Raw genomic sequence first — 17,835 nt, 5'->3', positions numbered from 1 at the left:
GATTATGCCCTTTAATCTCTCTCTCAAACTCCCCACCACCTCGTCTTATGTCGTCCCCTCCTCCCGAATACTCTTTCACAACGGAGTTGGAGAACTACCGAGCCACCACCGACCTATAACCCCCTCCAGCACCCACAGCCTGTTCCCCTTATGAAAGCTGTGGTGACCACAGTTAATGCACGATCATCCTGTTCTCCACACCACACACTCAAGACCCTCCCCTCTCCAACCTCTAACCAGAGTTTGGTTACCTCCGGACGAGCCACAACCAGACGTGGTAACCAAACTGGACAGAAATTTCGTCACAACAACGAAAATAACAACAACAACAACGTTTCGCAAAAATTTATTATTCATAACATCTTCAAAATGTCTTCCGTTCTCGAGTTCCCAGATTTACTAATGACAGTAAATTGCTCTCCAAGACGAATGTGTGAGAAGCTGTGTCTGGGTGGCATGGGTGGCAGTGTATGGGCGGCACTGTGTGGGCGGCCGAGGACTCGGACTGTCATCCGGACGCATCAAATGCTGCCCACGCAGGACTTACGGGTGGTCAACCTGACCTCTCTGTCTGTCTGTTTGTCTGTCTGTCTGTCTGTCTGTCTGTCTGTCTCTCTCTCTCTCTCTCTCTCTCTCTCTCTCTCTCTCTCTCTCTCTCTCTCTCTATATATATATATATATATATATATATAAATATTTTTTTTTTCATACTTTTCGCCATTTCCCGCGTCTGTGAGGTAGTGTTAAAAAAGAGGACTGCGCCTCTGAGGGAATATCCTCACTTGGCCCCTTCTCTGTTCCTTCTTTTGGAAAATTAGAATCGAGAGGGGAGGATTTCCAGCCCCCCGCTCCCTCCCCTTTTAGTCACCTCCTATGACACGCAGGGAATACATGGGAAGTAGTCTTTCTCCCCTATCCCCAGGGATAATATAAATGGATATATATATATATATATATATATATATATATATATATATATATATATATATATATATATATATATATATATATATATATATATATATATATAAAGTTACAGGTACACAAGCATGCTCTCACAAGCTCGTCTCAGCCAAGCACGACGAGTAAGAATAATCTTCAGCTGTTGTAATAGTTGTTGATGTTGTTGTTGTCTTCACGAGTCATGGTTCCTGTGTGGCATATAATCAGGTTGTCTTCACCTGTTCACCAGTTGGAGGAATTATCCCTGCTCTTCTCCAACACCAGAAACACCAACACATAGCAAAGACAACCGTGCAGAGAAATACACAAAAACGTATCCAAGTAGAACAATAGCACAAGAGAAAAGTAAATTAGGAATTTGCAAAGTCTACCCTGTAAACTGCAAGGTCTTTCTTGTAAATGGCAAGTTCTACCCAGTAAATTAAGGAAACGACCTTTTTGGATTAACAGAATCGTGAGACTGAAAATATAACGTGATAAATACATCGTGTTACAAACGCAAGAGTTAACTGAAAGCTGATTTGGTAACAGAGACTCCAAGTATATCGTCTTGTTTCTTGAATAAGTATATGATCTGTATCATATAACATGGTAATACATATTTTGCATTATGTGTATTTGTTGTTGCTGCCAGCAATGGCTTAAAGGGCTATAAACTAATATCTATACCACATATGCAGGACATACAATTAAGACAGACTGATCGATGACTAACCAAAAGCTTCCTTTTTTTTGACTCCACAACGGCAAAGATTCAGACACTGTCAACAACCTAAACGTGGCCACCTAAGGTTGACGTGGATTTTTCTTGCGTTGTTGTGTTGTGGGAGGTAAGTCTGCGAGGGTAGTGGAGTGTCGTCTCCAGACCATCTTCCCACTCGAGATCCTTCGCCTCATAAATCAGGGTTGCGGGAGGCTGTAAAAACTTGCTTCGTGTCACAGTCTTTGGTGGTCCGCAGCGTTGACGACCCCCTCCCGCGGCCAGATAGTTCCTTCGGCACGACCGAAAACTGGTATTTTTGGTCGTGGTTCTCCGCAAAGTTGCTGAGTATCTCGATGGGTTATAAACGTGTGGCCATCATCTTTATCACCGGATTCAGTATTGTAGCATTTGTTTGTGAGGGTAAACACAAGACCGCCCACGTAGACGTGAATGGTCCGTCGGAAAACAAGCGACATTTTCGGTGGTCTTCGTGAGTTCGCCTGTAACCTGAGATCGACTCATCACTGCGGGCGTTAAAACCGACGCTGGCAGTCATCTGAAAAATTATGGAAGTTCCATAATGTTTTGTTCACCGGTGCTTATACGAAATTCGCTCATCGCTCTTCCACCACCCCCTGAAGGAAAATGAGACAACCCAAAGGAACATATAATTAAAATTCAAGAAGAAAATGATTGTTGACGGGGCGGGAAACTCACAAGTTAATGGGAAAGAAGTAGATTTGAACAGAATGGGATGGAGATCGGAACGAAACTCTGCGCCATCGAGTGAGTCGTAACGAGAGTGGAGTTATGGTCCCTCGCGGCCCCACAATGACACACAACCCGACGCAAAGAACACCGCCAGTTTTTACCCCAAAGCAAATAAGGCCTAATTAACGTGCTTAGAGGATTTGTAAAACTCACTTGTTCATTAAAGGATTAAGGCAACGGGAGTGAGGACGAGGCGCTCTTGTCATACTCTACTGGCCACAAGTAACCACAGGTTTGGACCACAATACACTCACTCGGAGAGGTCGTCACCAACAGCCGCCGTAGTTACACCTTACAGGCGGTGGCGACGACCCCTCGCACGCCCAACTGACGGCGCTGCCTGCAGTTAGCGGTAAATGGAGTTATATTCCACAGCATGACCACCTACCTGGCTAGCTGATGAGAAGAATAAATGTTTTCATAGTGACCGACATAGCTGGAACAAGCCATATATATATATATATTCCCGAATCAAAGGCCATCTTGGGTTAAAGACACAGACATAGAAAAAGAAAAAGAAAAAAAAATATATTCGAAGCTCCACATGTGTTTTGTTGACCTGACTGTTAAAAGTATGAAAGTTATAGGAAGAGAGAAAGACGAAAGGAAGATAATCCTCCAACTCAGTTCTTCGAGGAAAACAGGAAGCCTTTATAACGGTCAATCCTCGAGTACTCGCTCTCAACACAGATATTCAGCGCGTCAGTTGAGGCGGAGGACCTCCTACCCGCCCAATCTTTGTCGTATTTTCAAGACCTTCTCTTAATGAGCACACTCCCATGATTCCCCTAGCAAACACTTCCCGAATTCTTCAGCTAAAACCCGTCCTTCCTCCGGCCTATAAAGAATCAAGAAAAAACTATGAAACGTCACCTCTGACCACCTCGTCCTCAACCATACATGTAGGGGTTGACGTGACCAGTTATGTATGGTGGAAGTGAATGGTACAGTTACTGACTTAATGGCCAATCGGAGTTCTGACTTAACAGCCAATTACAAGCCTGAAGGTCCTTAAAAGTCAGCAACATAATTACGAGCTGAGCATACCATCCCATCCCTCGTGACTACGTTCCTTGTGTACCCACGAGCACGACCGTACGACCCATGAGCACGACGTTACGACCCACGAGCACGGCGTTACGACCCACGAGAACGACAGTACGACCCACGAGCACGGCGTTACAACCCACGAGCACGACAGTACGACCCACGAGCACGGCGGTACGACCCACGAGCACGGCGGTACGACCCACGAGCACGACAGTACGACCCACGAGCACGACAGTACGACCCACGAGCACGGCGTTACGACCCACGAGAACGACAGTACGACCCACGAGCACGGCGTTACAACCCACGAGCACGACAGTACGACCCACGAGCACGGCGGTACGACCCACGAGCACGGCGGTACGACCCACGAGCACGGCGGTACGACCCACGAACACGGCGGTACGACCCACGAGCACGGCGGTACGACCCACGAACACGGCGTTACGACCCACGAGCACGGCGGTACGACCCACGAACACGGCGTTACGACCCACGAGCACGGTGGTGCGACCCACGAGCATGGCGGTACGACCCACGAGTTCGGCGGTACGACCTATGAGCACGACGGTACGACCCACGAGCACGGCCCTTCCATATCATAATGTGACCTTTGACCTGACAATAAAGGATCATGTCAGAGACCACGACATCATGCCCAAAGGTCGTCTCGTCGTGTTCCAGGGGTTAATTGACCTCTTTTCACTTTTAACCGTCGTTTACAGTCACAACGACCACTCCAGACAACATACAACTCATGATCACAACATACAACCAGGAACACAACCCATACAACCACGACGTCACTATAAACTAAACAACAATCAAAGTAAAAACATTTTTATCGCTGAAATATTCTTATACTAAATCAACGTTGAGGTTCTGTCATAATCATTATTATTATCATCATCATCATTATCATTATTGTTATAATTATTATCATTACTGTCATATCATTATTGTCGATGATCTGATGAAGCAAAAAAAAGAAAAAGCGAGACAAAATACTTTTTTTACGATACTTTTTGTCTGGATATATACAAAGACGCAGCGTCTCAGTGAAGGTGTGGGTGAAGGTCGTACATCCAGGGGTAGGTCGGTGGAGGCCGGTATGGAGCACACAGTGGTAATGAAAATGATATGAGTAGAGTCGTGTACCCGCGGGGGGAGGGAGAGAGAGAGAGAGAGAGAGAGAGAGAGAGAGAGAGAGAGAGAGAGAGAGAGAGAGAGAGAGAGAGAGAGAGAGAGAGCCAGCAGAAAACGAGATGAGGGATGAGATAAGAAGGGAATACCACAAGGTAAGGGGAAATAAAGACACGAGGGGAAACTCAACGAAAGAGGAATAGAAACAGAAAACAGACGGGAGAAGATGAGAGAGAGAGAGAGAGAGAGAGAAGGAGACAGACTGAAACAAGACGGGAGACTGAGGGTAAGCAAGACCTGCGGGAAACTCAGACGTCATCAAGTCTGGCTTGTGACTCGTCCGTCACGTGTGGCGTTGAGACACACGCGCTCATCACGAAGGCAACCACTCCAGGGTATGTGGGGAGGGAGGGGGGGGGGGGGTTGGATGGTTACGAGTTACGGAACAGTGGGCGGCTTCTGTGTGGGTGGGAAGCCAGCCACTCAGGAGAACGTGAGGTACGAGTGAGGGAAGGAGGAGTGGCTGCCTGTGCACTCTGGGAGTGGCTCCCTCATAATTGAGCTACTGTTTGGAGGTCAGTCTGTTTGTTTCACTTGTTGGTTCAACTCTTATGTCCTTTCTCAGGGTTATGATGATCTATTTCTTTTTAACTAAATATTTCATTACTATCATATGTTTTCTCAATTGGTCGCCCATTCCTACGTTACCGAGGTAGCGCTAGAAACAGACGAAGAACGTCCTCGTTTGCTTGTATCCATTCTCTAGTTGTCATGTATAATGTACTGAAGCCAAAGCCCCTCTATCCACAGCCAAGGTTCACAGACCTTGGCTACGGTTTCCCCATGACGCTTTATATGCCCATGTTGAGCCCACTGACAGCACGTCGCCCCTTGTATATCACATCGCTACACTTTTCTTTATTCCATTCACGCCTCAAATCCACCTAGATGCCCATGACCCAGTAACGCAAATTATATTTCATTCTGTCCATCCATCTCCACCTCAGCCTCCCTCTGCTCCTTCTTCCCTCTACTTATGACACGTAAATCCCCTAGTCTGTCTCTCCTCACTCATCCTCTCCATGTGTCCATACCATCTGAGCATATTCTCTTCGGCTCTCTCAAAAATACTCCGCTTACTACCCCATCTCTCTCTTACGTCCTCTTACTATATATTGCCATTAAACATCATATTTCCAACACTTCCTATGTCTTTCGTACTTTGGTATTTAAGTGTTCATTATTCGGATCCACAGAAAACTATCAAGAGTAACAGTAAGAAAATATATTCATTTATCTTGAAGAAACCTTGGGATCTACAGCAGGAGATACGGACATGCTCGTTATGTACGTGCCTCCAACTACATAATTGGCAGACGTGGTGGCATACTAACTCCTCGTCCGATATTTATGCACTAAGATGACCTTAATAATTATCTGTGAAGCAAAAGATTAATTATGCTCCGGTGTTTGTTATTACTAGTACGAAAACATACGCATAAATACGTCAACTGTTCACATATATAAACAAAAGTAAACAACACAAGTTTGTAGACGACCCAGTTACCCCGTGTGATTAGGGAGGTATCAAATGGCCTGTCATACCATCAGATGTTGTTATCACGGCTGTTATTCAGGAGAAGAGAACACGCACATGGCGGAGGACAAAGATCTGACACTGGGCAGAACACTTCAGGAGCGGCCACGCGTACACTGTCTCGCTTACAAAGCCGCCGCTGCTGCTGCTGCTGCTGCTGAGGCGGAGGGGCGCCCGCGGGCCTCCCCAACCTGGTGGCAGTGACCCGGCTGGAGGTGGGCGTGGGGTGGGGATGGGGGTGGAGGTGGGCGTGGGGGTGGGCGTGGGGTGGGAGGAGGTGGTTTATAAGAGGTGAGTTATAGCCTGGGTGGTTGGTTAATTATACTGTGGCAATGTAGTACTGAGCTTCACAACGCAATAACCAACATTGTCGAATGATATAATGATGGATGGTTGTGTTGCTTGGCTGCTGCTGTGTGTGTGTGTGTGTGTGTGTGTGTGTGTGTGTGTGTGATTATTATATATATGTTAGGGGGAGAGAATTTTACGCTCGTGTTGTCTCGTCTCTTACTCTTATGCGCGCACGCATATCCACCCACCCACCCATCCATACACACACACACACACACACACACACACACACACACACACACACACGCCAGCCTAGGACATGTACTAATATATCGGTCAGCGCAGAGGGAAGGATGAACCAGTGGGCTGGCTGTGGGCTGACTGCCGCGCCCAGGATTCGAAGTCGGACGAGCGATGCTGTCCACTGCACCACATATGTATGTATGTATGTATGTATGTATGTATGTATGTATGTATGAATATGTGTATGCATCTAATCATCTCTGTAGTATCTATTTATCTCCTCAAACACGTAAGTTGGTCCAGACTTGTCATGAACACATTACTCGCTGTGCATTTATTACATTCTCACTTTATGATTCCAGATTCCAATTGTTCTGTTACTGAAAAAAAAATATATACGGAAATATTTCCTTCCATCACTTTCCCCTGCCTTCATGTTGTGTTCACTCACGTGCTCATGTCTTCTCCACCTCACGTAGCTTTGAAAACTTATACACTCTTCCCAACGTGACCATCACTACATACGGACAGACAGACAGACAGACAGACAGACAGACAGACAGACAGACAGACAGACAGACAGACAGATTTTCTTCATAATTTACGAGTCTGAAAATATTATTCATACGTTTACTATTAATACCTAAACTGTTCCAATATTTCTCTCGTGTGATTATCAAAGAACAAAGTGTCTTGCATGGCTGTGTTGACCACTGGCCAGGACACTGAGTGCCCTCACCTCTCCCTATCTACCTTACATTCCCACACGTCTCCTCATCCCATCACATCCTGACACTATCCACCTATCCTGCTACCTTCCGTCATCAACCTTACGTCATCTACAGACAGACTTACGTCTGATCTTAATCCATGTCGTAGATCAAGAGCACAACGATGCAATAACAGAGATCCCAAAAGATATCCTTGAGGCACACCACCACCACAGACGCCATCTTGCCCTCACCTTCTCCCTCACACTGCCTTCATCACACGTCATCACTGTTGGTTCAATTTTAAAATCTTTTATGGTCTAGTTATACACAGACGAAGCATTTCAGTGTGTGTGTGTGTGTGTGTGTGTGTGTGTGTGTGTGTGTGTGTGTGTGTGTGTGTGTGTGTGTATTTGTTGTTTTTTTCATGCAAGAATTAGGAAGAGACGCTTTTTGCGTGGCCTTAAGTGGATCTTCACGGGTCAGAGGTTAAAGAGGTAATTGCTCATGTGTGTAGCAAGGAACCGCTCCTGTTGTTGTTGTTGTTGTTGTTGTTGTTGTTGTTTTTGTTTTTGTTGTTGTTTGCATCTGAGATTCTTACACTCAGTGACTTTTGAAAATACAGAGAAATAAACAGAGATGGAAGAGATAAAACAGAAAGAGAGAGAAAATGTTACAGAGATGAAGGAATGAGAGAGAGAGAGAGAGAGAGAGAGAGAGAGAGAGAGAGAGAGAGAGAGAGAGAGAGAGAGAGAGAGAGAGAGAGAGAGAGAGCTGACAATTGGTTGAGAGCGTGAGGAAGGAAGGGAGGGAGGAAAGGAGGGAGGAAGGGAGGGATTGAGAGAGAAAGTGGGGGAGGGAGTGAGGGTGGGAAGGAGCGGGAGAGAGGGAGGGAAGGCGTGAGTGAGGGAACGAAGGAGGGAGGAAGTGAGGGAGTGAGGAAGTGAGGGAGTGAGGAAGTGAGGGAGGGAGGGAGTGAGGGAGGGAGGCAGGTCCAGCTGGTGGTGGGGCAGTGTGTGGTCATGTGTCCGCACGAACTGTTTGTGTAAATCTTTTTAACTTCAAGAAAACTTCCTTCATGTTTGTGTACACACACACACACACACACACACACACACACACACACACACACACACACACACACATACATACACATACACACACACACCAACCAGGCGCACACATACATACATACATACAGAAAAACAAATACACACAATCATACAATTCATATTCATATTATCATCATTATCATTATTGTTATTATGATTATCATAACCCCAGGACCACGTCCTCTGAGAGGTCCCAGGCAGCTCCAAAGCTGCGCTACTTACAGTAGCAGGGAAAAGATGGACACCTTTGTAGTAGGAAGTTCCTGGACGAGATTATCCCGTGTATGTAGCAGATGACAGAGCCTCGCTCGCCCAGGGTAGACCTGTGGAGCACTCGCCTGCTACCCCCCCCCCCCCCCCCCCCCCGAGCTGTGCTTGGTTAGGACGGAGGATGTGGCTACACCCGACGTGTTTACCTTCAAGTGTGAACACAAGACGGACGCACGACGACACAACTGCAGGGAGGAACCGAGCTCTGTAACACCACATGTAACTAACTTACTATTTACATGTTCTCCTTACATGTGTGTGTGTGTGTGTGTGTGTGTGTGTGTGTGTGTGTGTGTGTGTGTTTAAAAGAAAACTTGGTAAATTATTTGTTTGGTAGGAAATTCCAGCATTTTATAAGGCTTCATATCTTTTAAATGTTAGTGAAATAAGATTATATAAAAACCACGTGGTCCTATGAACAACACCTGGTCTTGTGAACAGCATTTGGTCTTGTGAACAACACGTGGTCTTGTGAACACAGTGGTCTTGTGAACACACGTGGTCCTCTTAACACTGTGGTCTCGTTATTTATAGAAAAGCATTTCGTGTCAAGTCTTCATGACCCTACATTATTTTCCTTCATAATTCATGAATGATAAATACCTTCTGTGAAAAGTTATTATGAATTACGTCTCGTCGTAATGTCTTTACGTTAATAACCTCATCTCAGACGAGTGCTCGCTGCTCGTAAGGCTCTGGGAACTGCGAACTGTGACGCAAGACAACGAAAGCCAGACCTCAGCGCTCCCAACACAGGGAGGGAAGCACACCGGAGGACGCAGAGGTAGCGGGAGCGCGCCGGTGACAAGGCCCTCCTGTCAGCGATGTACCTTCATAATTACCGTGAAATCGACCAACCAGGTCATATACTGAAAACGGGCGCCCCGCCCACAACGTCCTCCGGCCAATCGGAGGCTAGGTAAGAATCCGCGGGGGGATGTCCCGGAGGCTGTCATTGGCCGTGTCCAAAAAGCCTTTGAGAGGCTAACGAAGCGTGTAAGGGCGGATTAAAGCGTGTCCTCATTGGTGAATTTGTTTGCACTATTGATGGCGATTGGTCACGGTACCCGTCCGTGGGAATCAATGAGAAATGTGATCCCGGTCCATCTCCGGCTGTCTGCTTCAAGAACAATGGCGTCTTATATTTTTCCTCTCCATATACACAAGAATACATATATTTACGACGGTACCAACGAAAATACGGCAAGAACAGAAAACGGATACTATAGAAAAGGTGAAGTCATTTCTACTGCGCAATCGTGACGTCATTGTTACATGAAATTCACAGTTTCGTCACAAAGGCCAAAATTTTAGGAATTGTAAATGAAATTGATGACGAAGGAGGATAGCTGGTTGTTCACTGTACGTAGCGAGGACCACGTGAAGCCCCGAGAGTAAGGGACTGTGATCAGGAAGTGTGTGTGTGTTTGTGTGTGTATGTATGTGTGTGTGTGTGTGTGTGTGTGTGTGTATCTGTAAACTGCCAACAGCCAATGCTAGATATTCTATATTCATTTCTAACTCTACAGACCTGTCTATATCAGTGTATCGTAATTGTATTTCTAAGTAATTATGTTTACTAGAGTCGTATATTTACTATGTCCAATATAGTCAGTGTTGTGCATGGATATTATATTGGCCAATATAGTCAGTGTTGTGTATAAACATTATATTGCTTTATATTCTCTAACATAACGCCTCGCTGTACGTACAAATATTTTACTCAGTTTATCTGTTGAAAACGTTTCTTCTGTGCTTTTAAACATTAATCATTTTTAGTTGACAAACTTCAACAGATAACAGTCAGCAATTTCCCTGAATAAATTCTTTCCTTTCAAACATCTCTAGGACTATGTAACGTCCCTATGTTGTGGAAATATATGAAACAATTCAAAAAAAATTAAAAATACATACATTCAACAGCAACATAATTTTTTTTCCTGGAGGGAACAGAAGTGTATGTAAATATCTGTTTCTTTGATTGGCTCCGACTCTGCAATGATCTTTGGGAAACAATGATCAGATGAAGATGGAATGTGATGATGATGACGGGCGTGAAGATGACAGCCAGGGGCGTGAAGATGACAGCCAGGGGCGTGAAGATGATATCGTGTATAAATATAACAATAGACATCTGTGAAGGAGAAGATATGCAAGATACAAAGGGGAGGAGGGTGGGCGAGGGGGGGGGGGCAAAGAAAACAAACCATTGATGCCAACACTTAACGCTCCTGTGTGGCCCGTGTGGTCTGTGTACGGTGGTTCGAGAGGGTCGGACCAGAGCGTCAGACAGATTTCCAACCAGACCACACAGGCGACCCACTCCCTCCGTCCGTCCGTCCGTCCGTCCGTCCCTCCGTCCCTCCGTCAGACTCCCTCGCTGACGGAAGCGTCTGTGTTGAACTCACGCAAGACCTCGGTGGCTGCAGGGGCGTGTGTGTGTGTGTGTGTGTGTGTGTGTGTGTGTGTGTGTGTAGGGGGAGGGGGTGGGGGTGTCAGCAGTCGTGTGGCAGGAGAGGTGTTCGTCGTGCGGTCAATACTTCCGGATGGTTCAGGTGATGTGGCGGGTCACGGCTCGTAGCTGCCGCTGGGGACATGTGGGAGTCTCAGTGCTTCTTTGGGACACACACACACACACACACACACACACACACACACAGTGAGGGTGTGTGTGGTCTTAGAATGATCCTCGACACCTGAAGAAGGCTGGTGGTTGTAGGCTGGTGGTTGTAGGTTGGTGGTTGTAGGCTGGTGGTTGTAGGCTGCTGGTTGTAGGTTGGTGGTTGTAGGCTGGTGGTTGTAGGCTGGTGGTTGTAGGCTGGTGGTTGTAGGCTGGTGGTTGTAGGTTGGTGGTTGTAGGCTGGTGGTTGTAGGCTGGTGGTTGTAGGCTGGTGGTTGTAGGCTGGTGGTTGTAGGCTGGTGGTTGTAGGCTGAGGATGATGGCCTTAACGACCCTGGCAGTTGATAGTCCTACAACCCAACATATTAACCAACAACATTATTAAAGTTGTAAGTTTACAAACTGGTGTTACAAGAGCACTGTGACCTTAGGATGTGGTGACCTTAGGATGTGGTGACCTCAGAATATGGTGACCTTAGTATGTGGTTCATTCGAGTGTGATGTTGAGCACGTGGCGACCTGATCACATAGATGACCCCAGCACGTGGCCATCCCCAAGAAATGGTGACCCCGGCACATGGTGACCCCGGCACGTGGTGACCCCGGCACGTGGTGACCTCCGGCACGTGGTGATCGTGGGCGAAACACCTCCCCTCACTGCTCAATCACCCTCGTTAATTACCTTCTGACAACCACTCGTAGGGTAATTTGCTCACCCAGGCTAATTACCATTTCAGGTCGTGGATGTAAACACGTCTTGTTACCTGAGGTAACTTGGCTCATCTGACGTGCCGCGAGGTCGTGAGGGAAGCTGAGGTGACATGGTTAAGCTGGGGTGATATAGGTAAGCTGAGGCATCTTACCTAAGCTGAGGTTATGGAGACAAGCTGGGTGTTGTAAGGCAAGTCGAAATATCGTTCGTGAATTAAAGTAAGGCAAGGTAAAGCATAGTAAGGTAAGGTAAGGTAAAGCATAGTAAGGTAAGGTAAGGTAAAGCATGGTAAGGTAAGGTAAGGTAAGGTAAGGTAAAGTAAGGCAAGGGAAGGTGAGGTAAGGTAATATAAGTAAGGTAACAGTTAAGGTAAAATCCATCAACGTATGAAGATAACAGAAGGACCAACACGCTACCCACCAGGGAAAGGTAAGAGCGCTAAGGTAAGGTAGGAAGTTAAGATAAATATATTGCGCCCTCCCACTTTCCTTCCTCACTGACTTTTGCCCATAAGGAAGATATTAATCATCATAGATAACCCTAAAACCATTTCGGGTCTTATGACCCATGGCCATAAGGCTTAAAATGAAAGAGGCGCGTCACGTGGTCAAAAACTTGCACTCCTACCACTTCCTGGTTACATGACCTGTAATTATATCCTCCTGTAATGGCCTAATTGTCACAGTAATTGATTAACTGATTGATCGAATTACCAAGTGTTACCTGAGTAACCTGGGGCAGGTATAATTATACTGAGGTTACTGAGGGTAACAATATACAATACTGGCGGATATCACACTGGCAGAACACACACACACACACACACACACACACACACACACACACACACACACACACACACACACACACACACACACACACACACACACTCACAAATATTATTCCGTATTGATTAAATTAAACGCCAATAGTAAACCACTACGGTACAGAGAAATACGGTACAGAAAAACACGGTACAGAGAAATACGGTACAGAAAAACACGGTACAGAGAAATACGGTACAGAAGAAAGCACTGCCGTGTTTTCTTCTCTTATCATAGCTACAGGATGACGTAGATGTAAACATAATTATCAAGATAACCTTTATCTATAACTTTGTTGACTTACGGATCACGGACCGGCCCAATACGGTTCGACTTAGTTACATTCACAAGAATAACAGTAATCATACGATCACATACTCGGACATACGTTAATTACGTAGCTTTACTGTACGCTGTAATACGGCAACCAGCAGCACAACTCTGGTTTAACACTTGCCTGAAACAGTGAACATGTGAAGACCAAATCCCGTTTTCTACAGCGGACGGGTTTTTCTGCGAATGGGTTTTAATGGCGTTTCTTTTTATAGCTGAAACAGGTGTAATCAGGCCAGACCAGGCCAGATAATGAACACGGGAGGTGATAGCGAAGGTGATGATTCACGGTAATGGCCGGTATGGAGGGGAGGCTCGCATGGAGCACACAAGACTGGCTCTGGTGATGCCTCGGGTCAACCATCGTTGCTGGTGGCCGGGCCAGGCTGACGCTAATGACCATATTTGATCGTAAGTGGAAAATTATGATCACAGGACGAAACACGACGCCGGATGGTGGGGGGGGGGGGGGTTGACCTAACTCCCTGAAGGGTCGTCGGGTCAGAGGCCAGAGGGTCGTACCGTCGTGCTCGAGGGTCGTACCGTCGTGTTCATTACACCCTAACCCAGCCCTCGTCACAGGTCCGTTACCACCTCTCTCTCTCTCTCTCTCTCTCTCTCTCTCTCTCTCTCTCTCTCTCTCTCTCTCTCTCTCTCTCTCTCTCTCTCTCTCGTTACCTGAGGAGTTACGAGGAAGGACGTGTCCTCGTAAATTCACTCTCCTGACTGCCTCTCTCTCCACCCACCGTTACCTCCCGTTACCTGGCTAAGTTATGGTAACGGACCAGCAACACCCTGGGCCGGTAACAGACCCTCATCATTTCCCTGTTACTTTATGTCAAGAAGGAAAGTAACGCGATCTTCAGATGTGAATCTTTTATTTCCTGGATTTTCATTTGACTATAAAACATCTGTTAACATTAATTTGTATATTTGATAAAGTAAAGTGAAGTCGAAGCAATGGAATTTATGTCTCACGTTTGATTACTGATTTTGTATACGACAAGCAAACACACAGACAGACATACACAGACAGACAGACAGACAGACACACTCACAGACACACACACACACACACACACACACACACACACACACACACACACACACACACACACACACACACACCAGCACACCCCTCCAGCCTCCCACATAACACAGTGCAACACATACCTCACTCGGCGTAATCTTGTCATAAGTACTTGTAAGTTAGTCACAAATATGCAACTGCCTACTCCTCCCTCTACACCTGGCCACCCCTCCCTCCACACCTGGCCACCCCTCCCTCCACACCTGGCTACCCCTCCCTCCACACCTGGCTACCCCTCCCTCCACACCTGGCCATTCCTCCCTCCACACCTGGCTACCCCTTCAGCCCTCCCCCCATACGTGGCCGGGCGCCCCCTCCACACCCGCTAACAAGCCGTCAGGTACAAATGGCCACAATAACCGTGTCATAAATATCCTCAAATCCTCCTGAGGGACCGGAAATGGTCACCTGATCCGTCTACCGCCCGCCCGTCCCACTACATCTGTCTACTGCCCGTCCCACTACATCTGTCTACCGCCCACACTACAACACGTGTAATGTTTGCCTCAGCTGATGTGGGCGGCCCTCGGAGGCCTGAGCGAGCCAGCTGAGACTAAGACCAGCTGTGTTTGGGTCTGCTGACTGTAAATGACGAGTGCAGGAGAAAAAATGTAAATATTTGGGATTTGAAAACAGAGATTAAGAGAGGAAAGAAGATTCGCATCTAAGAAATGATATGGATGAAAATTTGAAAGGAAAAGAAATATAGAAGAATTGGAGGAATATTGTCTTGTCTTATGCTTTTCCCATAATTCATCTCATTTATCGGTAGCCAACTATATAATCGCCGAAGATATTGAACATAAATAATTGGTTAAAAAACGTCAGCATCATTTTTTTTTTTTTTAGACGAACCATATTCCTAAACCCACAGTTTTTTAACCTTGGATTAAAAGGGCGGACAGTGCATCACACTTAAGATGGTAAATATAGTAATCAACTTTAATATAATTAAAACTTTAACAAAAATTAATAAAAATAAATAAAAAAACTTTAAAAAATTTAACTTAAATATAAAAATAATTATATTAATAAAAAACACCACAAAAATAAAAAAATAAATTAAACTTAAATAAAAAAAAAGAAATAATAAACTAATATTAAAATAAAAATAAAAAAAAAAAAAATTATTAAAAAAAAACTTAAATAATAAAATAAATTAAAAATAATAAAAAAACAAAACCAAAGTAATTAAAACCTAAATAAAAATAAAAATATTAAATAATAAAATAATTTATTTAAAAACCCCCTAAAAGTTTTTATCTTGAGCTTCGACAAAAGCGGTCTTTCCGCCTCACCAGCATCAGGGACCATGACAGACACCTATATAGGCTCGTCAGCTCTAATAAGTTATCATCATTATTAAGAAGACTTATACAACTTGTTTTAGTGAAAATTCTGATTATATTAGAAATAGCTCGTATTGACTTCCACTGGTCGGGTTGTCATATTGACTCCCTACTGGTCCCGGTGTGTCAACTACTTCCACAGACGGTGTCATATTGACTTCCACCAGTCGGTGTCAAACTGACTTTCCACTGGTTCGTTCATATTGACTTCCACTGGTCGGTGTCATATTGCCTCCCACCAGTCGTGTGTCATACGACTTTCCACTGGTCGGTGTCCATATTGACTTCACACTAGTCGGGTGTCATATTGACTTCCACTGGTCGTGGTCATATTGACTTCCACCAGTCCGGTGTCATACTGACTTCCACAGGTCGGTGTCATATTAGACCTTCACTAGTCGGTCGATATATTGACTTCCACTAGTCGGTGTCATTACTGACTTCCACGGTCGGGTGTCAAATTTACATCCACTAGACCGGAGTCTATATATTGACTTCCACTAGTCGGATGTCATACTGACTTCCACAGAGTCCGGGTGTCCAATTTGACTTACCACTGGTCCGGGTGTGCATATCTGCCAGGCACATAACCAATGAGAAACATAAGGCCCAGTAAAGGGATCGCCTGAAGATCATGGATTAGACAAAGTGATTGGAGTGGTTGAGACTACGGCAAATGCATTCGATGTCATAAAGTATATAAACGTAAGTTCATACTGAGCAAGAAAAAAAATTAAATCAGAATGTACAAAATGTTTGGCAAACCAGTAGAGTAGAAGTTCACACAGACTTGCAACGATTAAAATTAACGATCAAAAACACGGAAAACAATGATGACATAAACATCAACAACAACAACAGGCTGACAACAATCTTGGGTCGAAACTAAATAAACCAAAGATACAACACCATCCTTCACAACAACAACCTGACCCAGAACTACAGCTGGAATATGCTGGGTTCTTTGAGAATTTCTGGTCTGCAGACCTAGTGGAAAAGTAAAAAAAAAAAAGTAATTCAAAGAATTCCATCCAAACTAATTCCATCCTCAAAAATGACCCTGATAGAGTAGGCTCAAACACCTAAAATTACAGCCCTGTTAATCGTCCTTCCGTACTCTCTCTCTCTCTCTCTCTTCTCTCCTCTCTCTCTCCTCTCTCTCTCCTCTCTCTCTCTCTCTCTCGTTACCTGAGGAGTTACGAGGAAGGACGTGTCCTCGTAAATTCACTCTCCTGACTGCCTCTCTCTCCACCCACCGTTACCTCCCGTTACCTGGCTAAGTTATGGTAACGGACCAGCAACACCCTGGGCCGGTAACAGACCCTCATCATTTCCCTGTTACTTTATGTCAAGAAGGAAAGTAACGCGATCTTCAGATGTGAATCTTTTATTTCCTGGATTTTCATTTGACTATAAAACATCTGTTAACATTAATTTGTATATTTGATAAAGTAAAGTGAAGTCGAAGCAATGGAATTTATGTCTCACGTTTGATTACTGATTTTGTATACGACAAGCAAACACACAGACAGACATACACAGACAGACAGACAGACAGACACACTCACAGACACACACACACACACACACACCAGCACACCCCTCCAGCCTCCCACATAACACAGGGCAACACATACCTCACTCGGCGGAATCTTGTCATAAGTACTTGTAAGTTAGTCACAAATATGCAACTGCCTACCCCTCCCTCCACACCTGGCCACCCCTCCCTCCACACCTGGCCACCCCTCCCTCCACACCTGGCCACCCCTCCCTCCACACCTGGCCACCCCTCCCTCCACACCTGGCTACCCCTTCCTCCACACCTGGCTACCCCTCCCTCCACACCTGGCCATTCCTCCCTCCACACCTGGCTACCCCTTCAGCCCTCCCCCCATACGTGGCCGGGCGCCCCCTCCACACCCGCTAACAAGCCGTCAGGTACAAATGGCCACAATAACCGTGTCATAAATATCCTCAAATCCTCCTGAGGGACCGGAAATGGTCACCTGATCCGTCTACCGCCCGCCCGTCCCACTACATCTGTCTACTGCCCG

This window comes from Panulirus ornatus, chromosome 63 (assembly GCF_036320965.1).
Source record: "Panulirus ornatus isolate Po-2019 chromosome 63, ASM3632096v1, whole genome shotgun sequence".
In the NCBI taxonomy this organism is placed as follows: Eukaryota; Metazoa; Arthropoda; class Malacostraca; order Decapoda; family Palinuridae; genus Panulirus; species Panulirus ornatus.
The sequence above is the reverse complement of the archived record's forward strand: the minus strand, read 5'-3'. Positions refer to the sequence as shown.